Source organism: Schistocerca americana, chromosome 7 (genome assembly GCF_021461395.2).
Source record: "Schistocerca americana isolate TAMUIC-IGC-003095 chromosome 7, iqSchAmer2.1, whole genome shotgun sequence".
In the NCBI taxonomy this organism is placed as follows: Eukaryota; Metazoa; Arthropoda; class Insecta; order Orthoptera; family Acrididae; genus Schistocerca; species Schistocerca americana.
In genome coordinates, this window is record NC_060125.1 from 478178010 (window position 1) to 478186145 (window position 8136).

Here is an 8136-nt window from a genome sequence, read left to right on the forward strand (position 1 = left end):
TCCGAGCTGTTGCGAACTGATTACTAGCAGCAGAACTGCGCGTGTGCATACCTCTAGCCTGTCTTCCACTCACGCGACAGCGTCAGTCACAAAGTAGTCAATCACATAAACGGAGCTGAGGCTGTTCTAAATTTACCGCGGACTTCAATGCGAGACACTTATAACAGTTTTCACAACGAAACTTTGTCTCGAAACCTGGCAGAAAATCCAAAGAGATTCTGGTCGTTTGTGAAGTATACTAGCGGCAAGAAACAATCAATGCCTTTTCTGCGTAATAGCAATGGAGATACTATCGAAGACAGTGCTGCCAAAGCAGAGTTACTAAACACAGCCTTCCAAAATGCCTTCACAAAAGAAGAACGAAGTAAATATTCTAGAATTCGAATCGAGAACAGCTGCCAACATGGGTAACGAAGAAGTAAATATCCTCGGAGTAGTTAAGCAACTTAAATCACTTCTGGACCAGACTGTATACCAATTAGGTTCCTTTCGGAGTATGCTGATGCCTTAGCTCCATACTTAACAATCATATACAGCCGTTCGCTCGACGATACGTCCGTACCCGAAGACTGGAAAGTTGAACAGATCACACCAATTTTCAAGAAAGGTAGTAGGAGTAATCCACTAAATTACAGGCCCATATCGTTAACGTCGATATGCAGCAGGATTTTAGAACATATATTGTGTTCGAACATCATGAATTACCTCGAAGAAAACGGTCTATTGACACACAGTCAACATGGGTTTAGAAAACATCGTTCCTGTGAAACACAACTAGCTCTTTATTCACATGAAGTATTGATTGCTACTGACAAGGGATTCCAGATCGATTCCGTATTTCTGGATTTCCGGAAGGCTTTTGACACTGTACCACACAAGCAGCTTGTAGTGAAATTGCGTGCTTATGGAATATCGTCTCAGTTATGTGATTAGATTTGTGTTTTCCTGTCAGAAGTTCGTAGTAATTGACAGAAAGTCATCGAGAAAAACAGAAGTGATTTCCGGCGTTCCCAAAGATAGTGTTATAGGCTCTTTGCTGTTCCTTATCCATATAAACGATTTGGGAGACAATCTGTGCAGCCGTCTTCGGTTATTTGCAGATGACACGTTTATCGTCTAATAGTCATCAGAAATTCAAAACAATCTGCAAAACGATTTAGAAAATATATATGAATGGTGCGAAAAGTGGCAATTGACCCCAAATAACGAGAAGTGTGAGATCATCCACATGAGTGCTAAAAGGAACTCGTTAAACTTCGGTTACACGATAAATCAGTCTTATCTATAAGCCGTAAATTCAATTAAATACCTGGGTATTACAATTACGAACAACTTAAATTGGAAGCAACCCGTAGAAAATGTTGTGGGGAAGGCTAACCAAAGACTACGTTTTATTGGCAGCACACTTACAAAATGTAACAGACCTACTGAGGAGACTGCCTACACTACGCTTGCCCGTCCTCTTTTAGAATGCAGCTGCGCGGTGTGGGATCCTTACCAGATAGGACTGACGGAGTACATCGAAAAAGTCCAAAGAAAGGCAGCACGTTTTGTATTATCGCGAAATATGGGAGAGAGTGTCACAGAAATGATACAGGATTTGGGCTGGACATCATTAAAAGAAAGGCGTTTTTCATTGCGACGGAATCTTCTCACGAAATTCCTATCACGAACTTTCTCCTCCGAATGCGAAAATATTTTGTTGACACCGAACTACATAGGGAGGAACGATCACCACGATAAAATACGGGAAATCTTCGTACGGAAAGGTACAGGTGTTCATTCTTTCAGCGCGCTATACGAGATTGGAATAATAGAGAATGGTGAAGGTGGTTCGATTAACCCTGTGCCAGGCACTTAAATGTGATTTGCAGAGTATCCGTGTAGATGCAGATGTAAACTAGTGTCAGTATCAGTGTGTGTTTTATGTGTTTACTTTATAACGATTCAGTGCTGCTTTCATGCTGCATACGAGTAGATAATTTTTATGTTCAGATTCATCTGCATGTTTTCTATCTTTTGGCTGCACGAACAAAATAGCTGCAAAACTAAAGCCGTTCTTGGCACCATAGTGTGTGACGACCACTGTAATGTACCCATGACCTTTACTTGTCGTTTCTAAGGGATAAACGGGACATTTACAGCCAGACTTTGATGGGGGTGCTGCAGCGTCAGTAGTTTACCGGGCGATTAAAGCGCGGCTGCGCGGGAGCTAAACCGCGCGCGTGAGTCGACTAGCGCTTCCCTAGGGCGGCTGAGTGGCTGCGGCGAGCGTTGCGTGTCGTGCCTGCGACCAGAGATAAACGTCCGATGTTAGCCCAGTGAAGCTCAGAAGTGAGAGTCCTCACGTCTCCACTCTCAAGACGAAAACCGGTGTACGTTCTGGAACCTTTCTGTAGCGCCCATGCTCTGCATTCTCTAAGCCTTTGTCCGAGCGCTGATCTAAAGCCGAGCCTTCACAAATTTTAGATAATTACACTAACGGAAAATAAATCTCAGCACCAAGAAAGAGTTGTGCGACTTAAACGTAAGGTGGTAGGCGTTTTTCTACATCTCAAAGATGATGTACGATGGTGAGTCAAATGAAAATCTTAAAGTTTTTTTTAAAATATTATATATTGTGCAGAAATGGCAAAAATTTGTATCACTTTTCAACATAATCTCCCCTACGCTCTCTGCAAATCCTACAGCGCTTACAAAGTGCATAAATTCCGTCAGAAAAAAATTCTTTTGTTAGTAGGTGCAACCACTCATGCATCGTGTGACGTACCTCTTCCTCAGAACGGAACTTCTTTCCTCCCATTGCGTCTTTGAGTGGTCCAGACTATGGAAATCACTGGGGGCAAGGTCTGGTGAGTATGTTGGATGAATAAGACACTCAAAATGCACATCTGTGATTTTTGCAACTGTTGTATGGGCAGTGTGGACATTGCATTATCATGTTGCAAAAACACACCTGCTGACAGCAATCCACGTCGCTTTGATTTGATTGCCCGCCGCAAATGACTTTTTAGGAGATCTGTTTATGATGCACTGGTGACAATGGTCCCTCTAGGCTTGTAATGCACCAAAATTACGCCTTTTGCGTCCCAAAAGAGAGTCAGCGTAACCTTCCCTGCTGCTGGTTCTGTTCGAAACTTCTTTGGTTTTGGTCATGAGGAATGGCGCCATTCCTTGCGCTGTCTTCGTTTCCATTTGGTGGAAGTGAAAAAATGGTTCAAATGGCTCTGAGCACTATGGGACTTAACATCTGTGGTCATCAGGCCCCTAGAACTTAGAACTACTTAAACCTAACTAACCTAAGGACATCACACACATCCATGCCCGAGGCAGGATTCGAACCTGCGACCGTAGCAGTCCCGCGGCTCCAGACTGAGCGCCTAGAACCGCTAGACCACCGCGGCCGGCTGGTGGAAGTGAACCCAGATTCCGTCCCCAGTAACGATTCTTGCAAGGAAGCCATCACCTTCTCGTTCAAAGCACCGAAGAAGTTCTTCACAAGCATCATCACCTCGTTCTCACATTTCAGGAATCAGCTGCCGTGGCACCCATCTTGCAGACAGTTTGTGAAACTGGAGCACATCATGTACAATGTGGTGTACTGACCCATGACCAATCTATAAGCATGCTGCAATGTCATTCAGTGTCACTCGGCAGTTTTCCTTCACTATGGCTTCAACTCCTGCAATGTTCTGTGGAGTCACAACTGGTTGTGCTCGACCTGACGATGAGCATCTTACACTGAAGTCGCAGCATTTGCGAACTTTCTACTCCATTCGTAGACTTGCTGCTGTGACAAACATGCATCACCGTACTGATCCTTCATTCGCCGGTGAATTACAATAGGTTTCACACCTTCACTACGCAAAAACCGAATAACAGGACGCTGTTCTTCCATGGTGCAAGTCGCAAGTGGGGCGGCCATCTTTATACTGATACTGCGACGGTACGTGTGCATCTGCATTAAGCTGCCACCTACAGGCCATTCTGCACACTGCTTGTGTGGTGTCACCGCCAGACACCACACTTGATAGGTGATAGCCTTTAAATCGGCCGCGGTCCGTTAGTATACCTCGGACCCGCGTGTCGCCACTGTCAGTGATTGCAGACCGAGCGTCGCCACACGGCAGGTCTAGAGAGACTTCCTAGCACTCGCCCAGTTGTACAGCCGACTTTGCTAGCGATGGTTCACTGACAAATTACGCTCTCATTTGCCGAGACGATAGTTAGCATAGCCTTCAGCTACGTTTTGCTACGACCTAGCAAGGCGCCATCATCAATTGCTATTTATCTTATGATGCATGTACAGTCAGACCGATGTTCACCAATTATGGATTAAAGTTAAGTATTCCAACAGCTACGTACTTTATTTGCTGGATTCAAATCCTTTAACTGTTCCAGACCTCACGCCAGCCTGCGTGAGCTTAAACGCGTGCCTTTCGGCTTCACCTCCTAGTGGCTCGGCTGTCTTGCCAAGTCGCAACAGTTTGCAGCACGCTTCCCAACTTACAGGATAACGAAGCGAAATTTCGATTTGTTATTACTAATTTAAGGTTTTCGTTTGACTCACCCTTGTATATTCAGATTTCGTGCCAGTAGCATAAGAGTGGCGCTAATGGGTTTGGTTTATATACACGCTGTAACGGTCGTGATATCTGGTTACCTTTGAGATTTGACGTCTTGAGTTGATTTTAGTCATGAATGGCTTTGAGGTGACAAAGACGCCATGATCAACAACTCACTGACTTTTAACGAGGTCATGTAATAGGGCTACGAGAAGCTGGATGTTCCTTCTGAGATACTGCAGAAAAATTTAGCAGGAATTTAGACACTACACCCGGTTGCTGGCAGTAGTGGTCACGAGAACGTTCTCTCGTAAAAAGAGGAACGACCATCCTGTATGGCTCTGCCGCATCTTACTTCATCTGCAGCAACAATTCGAGCAGGAGTTGGTACCACAGTGACACAACGAACTGTTTCAAACCGGTTTCTTCAAGGACACTCGGAGCCAGACGCCCTGCAGCATATATTCCAGTGGCTCAAACCACATCCATTTGCGAGTTCATTGTTGTCAAGTGAGATGTCCCTGGAGGATAGGATGGAGGTCTGTTGTGATTTCTGGTGAAAGGTGGATCTGTCTCGGTGCCAACGATGGCCGTGTGTTGGTTACAAGGTGGCCAGTTGAGGATTTTTTTGGATTGTTTGGGGGAGGAGACCAGACAGCGAGGTCACCGGTCTCATCGGATTAGGGAAGGACGGGGAAGGAAGCCGGCCGTGCCCTTTCAAAGGAACCATCCCGGCATTTGCCTGGAGCGATTTAGGGAAATCACGGAAAACCTAAATCAGGATGGCTGGACGCGGGATTGAACTGCCGTCCTCCCGAATGCGAGTTGAGGACCTGCAACGAACCCATCTAGGTGATAGACACACTGGACCTATACCTGGAGTTACGGTGTGGGTGCGATTTCGTGTGACAGCAGGAGCACTCTCATGGTTATCCCATGCAATCTGAATACAAATTTGATGCCAGTCTGGTGATTCACCTTGTTGTGCTACTGTTCATGAATAACATGTCACTGGGTGTTATCCAATAGGATAACGATCGCCCACATACCGCTGTTGTGGTCCAACATGGTCTACAAAGTGTCTGATCGGTCACCAGAACTGCCTCCAATCGAGCACATATGGGACATCATCGGCCGACAACTCCAGAGTCATCCACGAACGGCATTAACCGCCTTGTATTGACGGATCATGTACAACAGCCATGGAACGCCATCCCACACACGGAATCCGGGAGCTGTACAACACAATGCATGCAAGTGTTCATGCTGACATTTAACTGTCTGGCGCTCACAACGGTCATTAATGTGCCAGCATTGACATTTGCAATGGTTTATTTCGCTCTTACATTAACCTGTGATCTTGCAATGTTAATTAGTTAAATATGTTACCCAGACAAGTGTTTCCCGAAATATTATCAAAAAGCTTCTCCCGCACAGGCCATGAAGACCCAAAGGTGCCGACCGGCCGCCTTGTCATCCTCAGCCCCTGAGGTCACTGGATGCGGTTATGGAGGGGCATGTGTTCAGCACACTGCTCTCCCAGCCGTATGTCACTTTCAGAGACCAGAGCCGCTACTTTTCAAACAAGTAGCTCCTCAGTTTGCCTCACAAGGGCTGAGTGCACGCCGCTTGCCAACAGCTCTCGGCAGACCGGATGGTCACCCATCCAAGTGCTAGCCCAGCCCAACAGCGATTAACTTCGGTGATCTGACGGGAACCGGTGTTACCACTGCGGCAAGGCCGTTGGCCTCCGAAATGTTATTACTCTGGATTACTTAATTTTGATCGAGTGAGGCGGCGCAGTGGTTAGCATACTGACTCGCATTCTGGAGGACGACGGTTTAGACCCGCGTGCGGCCATTTTGATTTCGGTTTTCCGTGATTTCCCAAAATCACTTCAGGCGAATGCCGGGATGGGTCCTTTGAAAGGTTGCAGTCGAATTCCTTCCCCATCCTTCCCTAATCCGACGAGACCGATGACGTCGCTGTTTGGTCCCCTCCCCCAAATCATTCAACCAATAAATCAATAATTTTTGGTGTTTTTTTTTTTCAATCAGTGTGGTTACATAATTTCAGGAAGTATTTCGACCACTTCCGTCACTGATTTAAGGTTTTAATGTCCATCAACTGTCTCAGAGGTGGTATCGAGGGCTATTTCTCAAATCGAATATCAAAAATTTGAAGTACATGGCACCCCAAATAAAGGATAGTTGAGAGCTCGATTTAACGAAAGTTTCAGTGATCAAGGACTAATCAAGGAAGAGTCTAATTTGAGAATTCACTTCAGAAACTGAATTAAAAGTGACAACTTTGCCTCTTTTGTATTCGCAAGTGGAGTCGATTCTGCCTCTCCTTTCACTGCGACATCGTTCTTATGACCAGGGACAGGCAAAATTTCACCGTCAGTAAAGGGACAGCACACTTCGACATGACTATCGAAATGTACGAGATCATCTAATGCGACATTATTTTCTCAGTCAGGAAGAAGTACTCATGTATCGTGGAAACCTGATTGTATTTCTCCTTCGCCTGCCGTTTCAGTTGATTCTGTAGCTCCATGAAACTGCATTTCATGAAACTGTTGGATACTGTCGCCGGTGTGACATTCTTCGTTGCATTATCAGCCATGGTTATAGCTATCAAAACCATTATTTAGGGCCTGTGACCATCTGCAGTATTATCCAACACCGTCGTCACAAATTCTTTGCGTACAAAGTTATATCATCATGAAATATTACCTGGCCAAACGGCTGCAGTTTCTAAGAGGTGCTTGGAAGAAGCAAATGAAGTCTCACTTTATCCAGAGGTGAATTACGCAAATGTAAAGAAACGGAACGAATCTGGTTTCTGTTTTTCAGGTATTTCTCCAGCCTCAACAGCGATCCGTTGGACTAGTCTATCGATATCCATACCTTTTTGTTGTAGCCCCAAGATACAGGGAATGCTCTGATACCCTTGAAGGTTATCAGCTTTAGCTACCAAAAGAAGTTTTAGTTTCTGAGAATCATCCATGTTCTCTCTAAACGACAGAGATATTGTTTCTTTGCTATGTTTCCACTAAAACGTTTTTCATCTTTAACAGCCAATTTGCAGTCACGAGAGAAATTTCGTAAAATTCCCGTTTCCTCAGTATTGAACAAAATCGACGGAATCGTATTTTGAAGTAGGCTTTTTAAATCATTTTTCCACGCTGAACAAACTGCGCCATCAATACCGTTCACCATCTTAAATGATATTATATCTTTTTATCTCCTCATTAGTGGTAAACACTCCAACGTCGAGACTAACAGCAAATGGCTGTTAACGCCATACAGGTATGTTTTCCGATGTTCACAGACTGAGTCGTTTAAGTGATCATTCTTCAGCACCTGGCAACTCACCTTGCAAGCACTAATTCTACAACCCCACCATTCTGCTTCAGGTTTATCGGCTGCTTTGATGACGGAATCCAGTGAATTTTATCTAAATCCTTGATTTAATTCGATATTACACGGCCCAATAATCTGCTATTTTCTGCGAGAGGGAAAGTCATGTACTTCTTTGAAGCCGTTTTTATAACTCATTGACGTGC

General features: G+C 44.9%; 1 pseudogene; it reads right to left on the minus strand.

The window, feature by feature from the left end:
• Positions 1-6195: 6195 nt before the first annotated feature.
• On the minus strand, positions 6196-6313 carry LOC124623401 (annotated as a pseudogene).
• Positions 6314-8136: the final 1823 nt, after the last annotated feature.